The sequence below is a fragment of the Anser cygnoides genome, chromosome 3 (genome assembly GCF_040182565.1).
Source record: "Anser cygnoides isolate HZ-2024a breed goose chromosome 3, Taihu_goose_T2T_genome, whole genome shotgun sequence".
NCBI lineage: Eukaryota > Metazoa > Chordata > Aves > Anseriformes > Anatidae > Anser > Anser cygnoides.
In genome coordinates this window covers 39,123,906-39,138,780 of record NC_089875.1, presented here as the reverse complement: position 1 = coordinate 39,138,780, position 14,875 = coordinate 39,123,906, and the positions used below count along the sequence as shown (strand labels likewise).

Below are 14,875 nucleotides of genomic sequence, written 5' to 3'. Positions count from 1 at the left end.
ATATTGACAGAGCTGGAATCCCTACGTTGCTCAGTATTCACTGTTTTAAGTTCCTGTTTCCAGCTGCTAAAAACTTCATTAAGTCGTCTTTGACATATAATTGCCTTGTCATGTAATTGTATATTCAGGTGAACCTTGAGAAGTATTGACTCAAGCATTTTTGAAACCAAGTAAGTGGAAGAAATTCTATGTTACCAGTGTAAGAAATAATAATAATTGGGAGAAGTAGTTGATACATGCAGATTTGTAATTGAAATGTGATAGGAGGCCTTAGTATCAGTTTGTGCCTTCTACCACTGTTCCTGTGCAAATTGATCCAAATGCAGACAAGCAAAAAGCTTTTGAAAACTTCCTATGCGTATGTTAGTTCAGCAAGTACACAGACAAATTCTCTTACCATCTGTCTGCACGCAGCATGTCCCACATTTGCCTTAACTACTGCTTTTCCATGCTGTAGTGACAGTTCGAATGGGAACCAGCGCCCCATTGCCCAGTACTCCCAATTCACCCACCGCCAATGGCAGAGCACGAAGGCAATGGGACAGCAGCCGGAGGGACAGACTGCCGAGCAAAGCAGCTGAGCAGGAGCTGGGCAGAGTCTGCAGCCAGGACTCAAGGAAGGAAAACATCAGGTGTAAGTCAAGGGAGAAATCAGAATTACTAGAGTGCTAGCGGCATCAGTAGTGACTGGAAAAGACTTAAGTGGAAGCTGATTCCCAAGTCACCATAAAATGCTGTCAGCAAACAGTGCCCACTGCTGCTGTCCCAGAGAAATTGAGAATGCTATGGCTGGCAGGTCTATTTTTGACTGAAACAGAGAAATCTATGCTATAGAAAGAAAAGCGCAAAGTGAATGTAATTCCAACCATGAGAAGACTACGGTATCAACACAACTGATACTACAAAGTATTCTATAAAGATAAATGATTAAAGTCAAGGAAGTTAAAGTGGAAAACTCCATAAAAATATTATATCTACTCTGTAAAACACTCTGACGTGGGGCAGTATCACAAGAGGTGTTTCATGTGCAATCATAATTAACCTACTTACATACCGCACTCAAAAATAACCTTTAATTACACTACCACATAATATTTTAACCAGGACCTCTACCTTATTAAGGTTAAAACAGAGCTTGACAATCAATTAATGAGGGTGTTGTTTTTTTTCCCCTCTCCTCAATTGATTGGCCTGTGCTTATTTATCACACATCACTAAAACTTTTTGTGAATTATTAACTTCCCACTGACTTTATCTGCCACGCTCATTGTCACAGCATGAGAAAGTCACTAATGCTTATGGCAAAAGCTCTACAACATCTTTGTAAAAGGTTTATTATAAATGGGAAACTATAGAGAGTATCTTTCTTTTAAACACTGAAGTACCTTAATATTGAACTATTTAAGTTCTAAAGCCAACCACACTTCATCTTAAAGCAGCTGGTTTTATGCACCACTACAGGCATTCTCATTTATTTTTACGGTCTAATATATTTTTTTTATGTCACTGAATGCCTAATCCTTTTGCAAGTAAGGCTAAAGAGTGTAGGTGTAAGCTGGTAGGAAAATTAGGACCATCCTTCCAAAACAGGAGGCGATGCTCATCTCTCATCACAGGGCCTATAAATAAAAGAATTCATACTGTACGGTAGCTTCTAGATGTTTGAGTCATGAAACTATCCTTGGTGTTTTTTGTAATCCACCGCTTTCACAACTGGCATGGCCGTCATCCCAAAAACGGAGAGAGAGAGGGCTCCACAAACAACAGTCTCTTGGCTGAAGCTATTCTCACCAGTTCCTAGAGCTAGCCCATCAAGCAAATTTGCTAATAAAGAGGTTACCTTGTGCAGGAAAAAAAGAGAACTTTCATTGGGAACTGGAAATCAATTCAGCTGAGACTGAGGCTACATAAGCAATCCCTCACGCCACAGTGGTGCGCAATGTTGCTCCTCGATGCTCTTAAACCCATCTAAATTAAAGAATTTTAGGCTAAAGATAGATGGCAATTTTTGTTGAATTTATGGACCTCCTGAGGGCACAGACAGCATAGTTCAAAAGGGGAAGCAAGAAGACTTTCAGCCTTGGTCCTTGCTTGCCAAGCAACACAGGACACATCTGTAGAAGCGTAGCACAGAAAGACACCACCCAAATAACGCTTGGACCACTGTGTCAAGTGGAAACACACTTCACTTTGCTAAGTTCTCTGACAATATCCATAAAGGTTAATACAAATATAAGTATAAAAAGCTACAAAAAAAAATTAAACAACTCAATGGAAGTATAAACAAGGTGGGTTATGTTTAAAAGAAAGAAACTCTTCTGCGACTTCCCACAGAGATGAGCTCACATGCTTATGAAAACTGACCAAAGCAATCCCAGATTTTCAAAAGCTGTCCAAAAAGCAGAGTTGTTACATTACCAAATATTTCAGTGACTGGAAAATTTACCTGAACAGATCCCTCTGTTCCTAGAAGCATCCACATGGCATACATAGCCCTGAACAAGAAAGCGCTCCTGCTCACATTGGAACTAACAGGAATTTTTATATAAAGGAATACTGGCAAGTTTCATGAAAGTTTTACACAATTACTTTGGAGTTACACTGGTGTAGCAGTGTGGAACTGGATGGCAAGCATGAAAATTGGCAAAGTGGAAGAAAACAGAAAACCCACAGGAAGAAAAGTGAAGCATCCATTCAATTTACCCTATTTATTCAATTGCTTTTAATATTCAATTGCTTAAATATGTTCAGGACAACTGTCCCTCTCGCTAAACCGCAAGACCTTACAGAAAAATCTCAGCCCTTGGTCTGCTGGCTTGTCATAATAAATTTAAGACATAAGGCAACTGAACAACAGCCTTGGGTTTTCATTCTGCTTCTGAGGTATGACTTTTTCCATCTTAGCTCAAATCTCTGAACGTGGCCACAATTCCTTGAAGAAAGATCACAAATTCATATTGAAGCCTTATGTTTCTTCTAAAGCCTCTGTCAGTGTCCATCTAGAGATGTAACCATGCCAAATTCTACAGAACAAGGGAACCATTGAGAGCAAAGAACCCCTCTTAACCACTACCCTGTAAAACTCTTTTCTTCTTTTTGACCCCACCTCCCTTCTCTTTTCTTCTCATTTTTTGCGCATGGAGGGGGAAGAAAGCAAAAGAAGGCTACGTATACCTTTTTGAATCTGAGTCTAGAAAATCATCTGGGTCTTCTCTTCATGGACAGAGAAAATAGTTCACTTGCAACATCTGTGAGGTCTGAGATTCAAAAAAGGTATTTTTGAAAGTAATTTCAAGATTCACGAGAAAAAAAAATACAATCAAACAGAAGTGAAAACTAGTGACAGTAAATGCATTTACAGACCATCAGGAGATCAAGCTGAGCCACCTCCCCCCTTTCATTTATTGATATTTTTACTAATATGCATCCAACACAGGTATTTACCCATTGCACAAGATCAACCAAAACAACAAGAGCTGGCATTCCACCCACTCGCTAAAGCACCAGCAATGTATTTCTCAGGGTGTCTGGCTGGCAGGGGAGCACTTTCAACGACGAAACTCTGAATTCCCTGGGGGATCCAGTCTGGCACCCTAGAGCCAGATTATCACAGCAGCCTCCTCAGCAGCATTTGTGGGAAGAAACATTTCTTCCCTGATATTTGAATGACAAAAGGGCATAAAAGCCTTCTAGTTGGGCATGCGGCTAAGGACAGAGCAAGGTTTTCCTCCTGCATTCAAGGAGTTTGAGGTCTCCCCAGAAGGCCCCCAGATAGCCCCCTCTCTCTGCAGGTGGCCCCACGCATCTGATGGAGGCGGGAGGAGAAAGCAGAGCAGGAGGCTCTTGCCCTCTGCCAGTCACCCGATGGAAGAGGCGCACTTATGTCCTGTGATGTGGCTGCACAAACATCCTCTCCCTCCAGTCCAGGGCAGAATTACATCTATGTTATTGTTGTGACACACAGGAATAGCTGTCAGAACAGCAACTGAAATAAAACCTTTCTTTCTGCCAGCAGTGCAGCTGCACTGGAAGTTGCTTGGGTTTTTGAGTTTGGGGGACACGAGACAACAACTTGGAAGACCGTATCCTACTTCATTTTTGATGTAATAAAGACAAAAAAAAGCCCCCAAACTTTTCTTTTGCTACTCTGTCAACATCAACATACAAACACTGCAAAAATTTTATGAAAAAGTCTTAATAACAGCTAGCAATCAACTGAACCTCACGATATGCAGAAGGATATTATTTGCATGAACAAACAACCAGGATGTCTCTAACAATTATGAAGCCCAATGTTAAGACTTCCTACAAAGTTTAAGCAAACTCACACAGCGAAAACTAAATCTCCCATTTGAAGCACCCTTAGAAAGGGAAGTTAAATGTTTCAGGAACCGTGAAGACAGTCATGCCTTACTCCCTACCATAAAAGTCCCTTTAAAAAAAGTAAACAAACAAAAAAAGCAAACAAAACTAGCAATTCCTCATAGAAGCTGGGAGATCAAACTGTATTAAGAGCAATTTGCTGGACCAAAGGTGATGTCAGCAGATGGAAACAAAGACTTCAGCAAGTCACCCAAACAATAAAATACTGGGTATCTTTACCAACAGTACTGGTACACATGCAAATTTTTAAAAAGGACTGATTAGAAAACTAACACAAGACTGGCACTGTACATGGTTGGTTATTGTCTTTCACAACAATCATAATTCTTTTCTGCATACTGTTGTTATAGTAATCAGGGGTACCTGAAGGTTTACAAAACCAAAAACTAAAATCTTAAGGTATTGTCAGCCTAAAAATTAGATTTCAAACTGTTAAAAGCATACTCAGTTGTTAGTCATGAGGATAAATCTATTCTCAGACTTCAAAAAAGCCTATTCTAACCTTTGATGAGGATAATAAGGATATTTTGCATTTATTAAAGCAAACTGATGGCTAATTTGCATTCTTAATCTTTACATGCATGAGTGAGAAATCAGCTCTCATGAATGTTCCTCTTTGCAGCCTTCCTACACTGAAATGCAACACTTCCCAAAAGTTACTTTCAAAAAACAGATAAAACAAAGAGTAAAGTAATGACCGTCTGTACAAATATTTTAACCTATGATCAAACAATCAAGTGTTCATATTTTGCTCATCATTCTCATTCTGATTAAAGAAATGCATAAGGAAGAGTATTTTGAAATTTTCTTATTTCACCATGACTAAACAAGGCCAGCTATACAGAGATTAACTTACCCAGCATGCTAAAGAAACAAGCAGGTTAAAGAAGCCATAACCAAATTGCCTTTAAGAAAAAGATTCCTTTAATGAAAGCTTCAGAAATCCTTCCTTCCCCCCACCCCATATCACACCATATTATCAGATTATATTATCACCAAGAAAAGCAAACAGGAAAATAAATAAAATAATCAAGCACTGCATTCAGGCAGAATGTAATCAAGATGTAGTCAAGTCCTCATCCCACATTTCCTGTTGTCACTGCCTCCATCATGGCATAGCCCATGTTATTTTTTAGGTTTTGTATGAAGAGGTGGTTTATTTGCATTGGCTAAGTACTGACCACAGTCCTGAGCAGTACTGAAAATACAAACACCGCTTTGCAAAGAAAATTGGACCTTTTGACCTCCCAAGGGTGGTGATTTCACTTTCCCCAAAATTGTGAAATATATGGAGTTTATTCCACATCCCAAGATACTTAGTAAGATTAGATTACATTCAAAAGCAATGCAGATTTTTTTCTTCTATAACTCAAGCAATTACTTTCTTTGTGGATATGAAGATAAGTATACTCTCCAAAGGGGAATAAAACAACCAAACAAAAAAAGCCAACCAAACACAAGTAGTTTTAACATCTATCTTTCAGATTCCAGTCCTGCTGTACTTCCTGACCTGGCACATAAGCACAGACCACGAAAGCAGAAGCACTGGAGGACCACTGCTGCAGTCAGAGTTGCTGATCTCCACGTCCATTCACTGTATAACAGATAAATCACGTCAAACAGGTATTCAATTGTTAATCTTTGCTACACCTCCACAGTAAGATGAAAAATGTATTTATATTTTGAAGGTAGGCTTCATACAAAATATTTGGTACATTCTACCCTCTCCCTTATGGAATGTTTTGGAGCTTTTTACAATTATTCTCAACAGCCAAGTTCACAGATGTATTTTTCTTGGAAACACACTAGGTTGTTTGTTCCAGGATCTAGTAACACAGGCCCTATACTTGAGGGGGAAAAAAGGAGAAAAAAAGTTGGACATAGTTATTTTACAAAACAACCAGAGGCTCCAAATTTTGCCTCTTCAAAGTTGGAAGTGATGCTTGCCCTAGGAAGTCTTCACTGTCTCAAGACAGGGGTAGCATGTTTGCATGTTCACATGTAATAAAGTTCATTTGTTCTCTTTCATAATTATGCTGTGCTACAATGACATTCCACAGACTATTTAATGTAATGACAAGCTTAAAACCAAAAATCTTTAAAAATTAACACAGTCACTATGACTTACAGAGAGCGTTTTTTCATGTTTGCTATTTCCCAGTCTCAGACTGTAATTCAGGATCACATTATGCACTCAATTTTTAAGAGCTTCTTCTGATGGGTAGTGCTCTTCCTGGGGATTCATATAAAAATAGAGTAGAAAAAGGCTTAAAGTGTCTTATATTTTAACTATTTTTTCAGTTCTTTAGTCACATCCTTTCTCCTCTCTCCTTCCCATAAAATGAAACTTCAAGGTACCACAGACAGCACAAACACTTTCTCACTGTAAAATCATGTGAAAACAGCTGCCAAAAAAGCCTCCACAGTTTAGCAAGATATGAAGTAGGATAAGACATTTGCACAAACAACAAGAATACCCATAGTTTGAATGATAAACATAAGCTACTGCAAAGATTTTAAAGTGACATAGACTACACTTCAGATTTTAAAGCAGTCTGTAATTAGTACCTAGGAAATGGCTTCCCTGGAGAGAAGCTATTCCACATTTGCTTGCAGCGCCTGCTCATTCCTTTGTTGTGTGCAGCCAAACAGGAATATAGCTACTAGACTACAGCATGGTTAAGTCTTAACTCTGTTTTTTACACTACCTCTCATTTACTAAATATGATCAAACAATTGTGTGTGAGATTGTCGCTATAAGCTTATTACCAAACACAGTGAGTATATACAGCCTGACACTTTTATGCAAGGACTCGTCTGAGCCAGTGTATTACAATCTCTCAACCAAATTACTTTCATAAACCCCTATTGCTATGCAAGTAGAAAATTTTCAGATAGACATTTATAAGCTGGTTTACGAATGACTGGTGATAATTTGGTTTACAATTGATTTGGTACAACATTAGCATAGGTTCTGCAGACTACTACGATGTAAATCTGGTTAACTTTGGAACATTTGGAGACTACTGGAAAGCACTTTTATTAGTACACTGAAGTAAATACTTTTAATGGGTATTAAATGCTTCCAAGCACGTCTTTCAGTAGACAGATTATCTGTAATTCAAGTAGTTCTGTTGGAGGAAATCTATGTAGATTTTCCTTTGTAAATTCAGTAATTGGCACCTTCGCTTTAGTTGCCTTAAAATAAAGGACCAGAAGGAAGAGATGTGAAAGGGAAGACTAAACGGGAAGAGCTCTGACCTCCACACATGCTGCTCCAGGCACGGAACCAAGAGGAAGCAGAGCTCTAACCTCATCCACAAAAAGGGATTGAGTCATCCCTTCTACCAGGGTTTCAGTGAACAACTGCTGTTTCGGTGGGTTCCCTCCCTCCCCCCCGCCCTTTTTTTTAAATCCACAGTTACTACAAAAGTAACATTTTATGTTTCCAACACAAAGATTTGACTGGGAACTTGGCTATGTTCAGCTACATTTAAAAAAAAAATTAAAATATCAAAGGTATATTAAGCAACATTGACCACATGGCTGCAATTGATATAGTCTTCTGGTTTACCAAAAATATTTTAAATCACTTATCACCAAACGAAATACAGACAAAAACATAAGAAGTTGATTAAGACTGATCATCACCAGTTCCCTCTTTTGAGGCTGGAACAATTCATATCCTCTGTTCGTTAAATCCCTCTATGTATCCATGGTATACAAGTTAGTATTGCTACTGGTGTCCACCCAGCAACATTGCTGTTAGATTAGTAAATTACAACACCTAACACCTTACAATAAATTAGTCCTGCATTTCTGTGTGTGTTTTTTTGCTTTGGCTCTTCCCAGACTTTACCTCTTGTACATTTCCCATCTAAGAGATGGTAAATATTTACTTAACATATCTGTCACATACAAGGCTAATATTTTCTCATGCTTAATCCAAAAATAGCCCAGTTGGAGACTTTTTATTTTTCCCCAGAGATATTTTAAGAGGTATATTTCTCCCATCAAGCAAGAGTGTGTACTTTTAAAACAACCTAGGATTTATGTTTTTTAATTATATTGTCCTTCTGCCACACAGTAATTAATTAAAACTCTTACCGAAACATTATTTAGTTGCCTGAGAAAGTGCAACCTAAGTAGCCACTCTTTATACCAAGCCCTCCTCCTATCAGCAAGCTTTTGCGAGCTGAAGATTTCAGAGGCAGGACTCTGACCAGCTTTGAGGGAAGGAGGGCTGAGTACTAATCAAAGAACAACTTCATCGTAGAATCATAGAATCACTGAGGTTGGAAAAGACTTCTAAGATCACCAAGTCCAACCTTTAACCTAGCACTGCCAAGTCCACCATTAATCTATTTCACTAAGCTCTACATCTACACGGTTTTTGAAGACCTCCAGGGATGGTGACTCAACCACTTCCCTGGGCAGCCTGTTCCAATGCCTAACAACCCTTTCGGTAAAGAAGTACTTCCTAACATCCAACCTAAACATCCCCTAGCTGTATCTGTAAAGATACAGAAGAGAACTGGCCCCAGTACTGAGCCCTGGGGAACTCCGCTAGTGACTGGCCTCCAACTGGATTTAACTCCATTCACCACAACCCTGGACCCGTCTACCCAGCCCGTTTTTACCCAGCCAGCTTCAGGAGAATGTTGTGGGAAATGGTGTCTGAAGCCTTACTGAAGTCTAGGTAGACCACATCCACAGCGTCATCCTTGTCCACTGAGCATGTCACCTTGTAGTAGAAGTAGATCAGATTTGTCAATTAGGACCTGCCTTTGATAAATCCATGCTGACTGGGCCTGATCACCTGGTTGCCCTGTAGGTGCCAGGTGATGGCACTCAAGATGATCTGCTCCATGAGCTTCCCTGGCACTGAGGTCAGGCTGACAGGCCTGTAGTTCTCCGGATCCTCCTTCCAGCCCTTCTTGTAGATGGGCATCACATTCACTAGCCTCCAGTCAGCTGGGACCTCCCCAATAGCCAGGACTGCTGATAAACGATGAAAAGTGGCTTGGTGATCATCCCGCTGGCAGAAACACTGTGCCACAAATTTGGCAAGTACCAGCTCCTTGCAGCCTGCTGCCCACCCTGCACTTGCATGGTTCCTCTGTGCTCGGCCATTCAGGCTGTTTTCCCCACAGAATATTGCTGGTTCCCACCCAAGCAGACAAGAAAGAGCATGTGTTCACATTGAGGGTCAGCATAGTTTGATACAGGACACATCCTTAGGAAACCAGACATGACTTGTTCTGCATGATTTTCCTCTCCATTTTTTTAAATAGGATTGCTTTACTTTGAATTACTAGCAAAGTGCTTTCACAGTGTTGCCAGAAATTCAGAAGTGTTTTTTTCCCTTCAGTCTTGGATGTACCTGCCATGTACTATTACAAGCTGGAGGGAGGAAGAGAGAAGTGGAAGAAACAGAAACATTCCCTGTACTTGGTCTGCGAGTCGGACAGGTTGCTGGCAATCCCAGTCTGGGCACACAGACATTTTTTAACAGAATGAGTGCATTCGCATGGTATCACGAGTATGAACACACAAACACCGTAATGGATTAAACAGACGTTTCAGTAATAGAGGCCCAGCCATACCAGCCCACACATCCATAAAAGTCAAGCTCTACAGCTGGGAACAGATGCTCTAGAACATACCTGTCCATGCCAGTCTGGAAGCTTCCATAAATAAAAAAGCAATTCAAATTAAACACAAGAAAAAAGAAAAAAAAGAAAATGCATTCTATTTTCAAATCCTTCCCCAAGTTTTACTATGTGACAAGATTATGAATTCCAAAGTATACATTGTGTTCAGAATTTCTAATGAGATTGGAGCTGTGTGCGCCCAAAGTTTTATTGGCTGAAATGGAAAAGTTACTTTTAGCAGCTCGATTAAATACACAATTAAGTCTCTAAACATAGGAAGAGTCTACTGGACAGCTGTATGGGATATGAATTTACAGTATGGTATCTCTTCCTCATAGGTGCTCATGCACCTACACTTCCACTGCAGCAAATCCCAAATAACCTAGTAGGAGTTAGTATGGGAAGTTGACATAGTTAATATTTAGCTTCTCCTACTGTAAATCGCTTGCATGCCCAGAACTTCACAATGTTAACTTATTTTCAAACTTAGCACGCAACCAACAGGCAAATACGTAATTCTAACCCTCACCCTACAAACGAGGCGCTGAAGATGCTGTGGTCCCACATCAGCCAAACGCAGCCTGAGTGCTGTCAGGCTCCCAGCCCTCTCACCCTGCCCCAGCCCTGACCGCTCCCTTTGCCTTGGCTGCAGAACTGCCGGGGCTGGGGCTGTGCAGCTGAGCTATTTCAGCGTGTTCAGCTGGTGACAAACCAACTCCTCCCGTCCTCTCCACTCCCACAAACAAATGAATTGTTCCCAGAAGCTAACACACAGAAATCTAGCACCACAGCAAAAGGAGCGGGGCTGCAGAGCCGCAGGGGGAGAAAATGCAGGCCCAGGTCAGCCAGGAGTCAGTTCGGCCTAGGCTGCTAGGAGAACCCGGTGTGGTTACATTAATCCCACCGACACCTCACAGGACTTCTTAGGTCTACAGTAACTGTAAGAAATATTAATAAAATAATTTTCACGGATAATGCAACTTTTAAAATCTGTAATGGGTAATGAAGAAAACCCTTTCTTCTAATGCTGCCTTAGATTAGCGCCCCCAAAGCGTGAATAAATACCTTGAAAAGAAAGGAACAATTCTCATGGAAGTAAGCTATACAAATAAAGCAATACACATGCCCTGAATATAATCTTTTTTTGAAGCATTGCCTCCCAAGAAGCACACTAGATAAAAATAGGTTTAGTGCTTTTCTTGGTTTTGGAATGAAACTGCACCAAGAGAAATACCCACATAATATGGCAACTCAAGGATCTAAGTCTACTAAATCAAACCTCCTCCCAAAGTACTGTTAATCAAACCTTCTTCCAAAGTACTGTTTAAAGTTAATTAATGAATTGCATTTAAAACAGCAGACTGATTGTTTATCTTCTATTAAATCAAGGGCTTCAATTTACCACAATCAGGCAAGGTATGACTCAGGGCTTCAGGGTTCACTGTTGCGTCTTGACACTCATGTCTCTCTTTTTTTTTTTTTTTTTTTTTTTTTTTTTACTAACACTGCCACCTTATAAAGGACTTCACTACATGCTATAGGCTGCCCAGAAATTATAAAAATGAATTCGCCTTGTCAGAGGTTTATAAAAATAATAATCCAATAATATTAGCTGGAGCAATTGAAAACTTACTGCTTAGGGTGCATAAAGAAGGTAAAAAGAATTGAAGACCATGAAAGCAATATCAGAAGCTCTAGTAAAAAATTTTGCTTTTCAACCAAATACAGCTCAAGACACAACAAACTAAAGCTCTAAAGCATTTCTAGTGTACGTGGATACTGCAGCATGATTCAGACATCCAGAAGCGAGGCTGCTGGATAATTCTATTCTCAGTTCTGGTACTAGCCCCAAACCCCTCAGAGCAGGTAACTGGCAGCATTTAGAAGTGTTACACCTACAGTGAGGATCGTGCAAGAGAACAATGCAAACCAGGTTCTGGAGTATCACCCGGTCAGACAGGAGGAAGCCGACTGTTGCTATTTGCAGGTTTAGCAATGCAACACTCAGAATATGTTTAATTTTGAGAGTTGAAGATGCTGATACAGTATGTTAAAGAAAATTCAGTTGGGCTACAAAATTAGGAAAAGCAAAGGTGTTTGCTTAAGAAAAGTGATTTTAAAAATAAAATAAAATGTGCATGCAGTATGCAAGACAATTATATGTGGTGATTTAGAAGATGCAAATACTGAAAAAGGAAATACTGCTTGGCATTATCCAATAGTATCATTTTCTCTTTTCCTAAAATGAGTAAGTTTTCTATAGTAAACTAAAGAATATAATGCAATGGCTATATGTTGGGCCTTGCACTGTGTAAAAACCAATCCCATATACAGAAGTCAGCAGCAGTACCTGAAGCTTATGAACTTCACCAAGACCTTGAGCAAACAAACAACTCATCCTTGCCCAAGGAAGTTGAAAATCAAATTTTGAATGAGGAAATACGCTACAGAATTTGTACTCTAAATGGTAATAGTTAAAACTATACATACTGATTTTAACAAACAGGTGAATTCTGACAAGTTTTCTTATATTTATCAGTGTGAACTGTAATAGTAACAAAAACACGGAAGGACATAAGAGGGCAATATTATCTATATCATGAAAATACTTGAGTTGTTCCATAATTCTTGGCTTTGCTAGTTGTGGTCATTTTTCAAAATTCTCTGCTAATCCAAAATCTAAACAAAAAGGAGTTCTGGGTTCTCAATGGCTTCCTGAATAATTTCTGCTTACAATTCAAAACAGATTTGTAATAGCCAGTTTTATAGTCAACCTCAAAACTAAAATTCAAGCTGTGTTTTGACCCATGAATCACCCCGAGCAGCAATTCTTATAGGAAGTATTTGACCCTCATACTACAGGAATATTCCCTTTGGAAACAAAGTAAAATAGGAAGAACACATATCATATAAAGAAGGGGAGATGGGTGAGCACAATCTTCATTAACCTCACAAAACTAGGTTGGCTTTTCTTTAATAACAAAAAGAGGCAATAAATCAAGATTTTTATTATTAAATTAATCCAGTATAAAACTGAACATGTACGAGAAACGGAGGTCTGAAAACTAGAAAGGGACAGTTTAACTGAACTGCCTTTTCAAGACAGTGCTGAAGAAATGCAGATCAAGTAGAAAGAATAATACTTAGTAGAAACCACACCCAACACAAAAGCCCCAAGCAGAAAATAGATGGAGACTAGCTTTGCTTTAGGAGAAAATATCATATATGCCTGCACCTTTCTTATGGCTCCCTAGGCACCAGGTTGTAGATATTCTTGGAGGCTTCAGTAGATGGACACTTGGCTTGCCCCAAGGTGGCCATTCTTGTGTTCTTAGGAAAAGTGAAAAACAAAAATCTAAGCTAAATGAAACTACAATATTTCTCCCTGTCTTCCATTTAGTTTTATAATTTAGTTTACTAAGTATGATAAGTCTTATTATTAAGTATAAGACTAAGTATAATAAGACTAAGTTACCAGTTGTATTGCTGGGGGAGCAATTGCGGGTTGGAAGCGAGACTAACGAAAGCAAGAAAAATTGTGTTCATGAGAAAACAGAAGAGAGATGACATTCTGAGTTCCTGGTTTTTTTCTTCTGAATCTTGAAATGTAATCCACAACAACATGACAAATAAGAGATAATTGAAAAGGCCTTGATTTTGACCACAGAAGAGAATACGTATGAAGATTGCCAAGTATTTGCAATTCAGAAGAAAGATCATCAAGAAAATTATTTAGAAGGAAAAGTCCTAAGTACATCTAATTTAATGGGTTCAGTGTATTGCTACCTCCAGACCACAATGGTTAGCTAATGGACTGCTTACAAGTCCATCATGCACTACCACAGCTGAAGACGAGCAAAATGCCCCGTGCACAGAGAAGCATCTTGGAAATGCCAGGCAGAGCATCACTTCCAGTCCTGGACAGAAACAAAATGAGCAGAGCCAGAGTCTTGTTTGGAATGCCGTACAGTGATAGGAGATCTGGAAAGCCCACCACACAGACTTAGAAGATTCTGCTATATATCAAGGAAAATACCACTTCAGTTTCAGGGAAAAGTTCTGAACACAAAACATTTTAGTTCGCATGGATGGAAACAAGTAAACAAAGGAACCTATAACGAAAAAGGCCAATTCTTGCACTAAACCCAGCAGAACAAACTGAAGAAGCCAGGCTGTAAGAGGGCTGCAGCTGTTGGCACAGATTCTGCTTCCTAGGCCCACCAGTGGATGCTGATGGAGCTCTGAAAAGCATCTAGCTAAGGAAAAAACTATTTTCCAGTAACAATTTCTATGTGGACAAAAAGAGAAGGAGAAACAAAGTTGACATCTTTCAGATGCACATGGGAAAAGAGATATCCCATCTTATTAAGCATAACATTCAGTGGATTTTGCCATGCATCTGTTTTGAATGAATAAAAACTATTTATCTAAGCACGTACCAAATAGTACTTTTCTACAATTCAAATAAGTAAATATATAAATTTTGAAGTGTGATTTTATTTGACTAGGAAGTAAAAAAAAAAATTGTGAAAGCCTCTGAACACTAACAACCTTAAATTCTGTGAAAGAGAAGATACCACTCTTAGTCTGGTATGAAAACCCTGTTTTTTCTTATGTAAAGGCCACACCACTTACCAGGACCTCTTTTCATACCCATATTATAAAGAAACATTATTTTTTATCCAATTATGTTCTGAACATTGTGAATGTGGACATTTTACATATCAAGAACAGGAAACTAAGACTAAAAGAACAAAACAGTACCTTAATGGTTTTCTTGAATTTATACACATCCCCTTTCTGACTGCAGTATTCTGCAATGGAGACTGTCAGAGCGT

General features: G+C 39.2%; 1 protein-coding gene across 1 annotated transcript in view; it reads right to left on the bottom strand.

Annotated features, from left to right (window-relative positions):
• CEP170 (centrosomal protein 170) overlaps positions 1 to 14,875 on the bottom strand; it is a 101,025-nt gene that overhangs the window by 82,983 nt on the left and 3,167 nt on the right.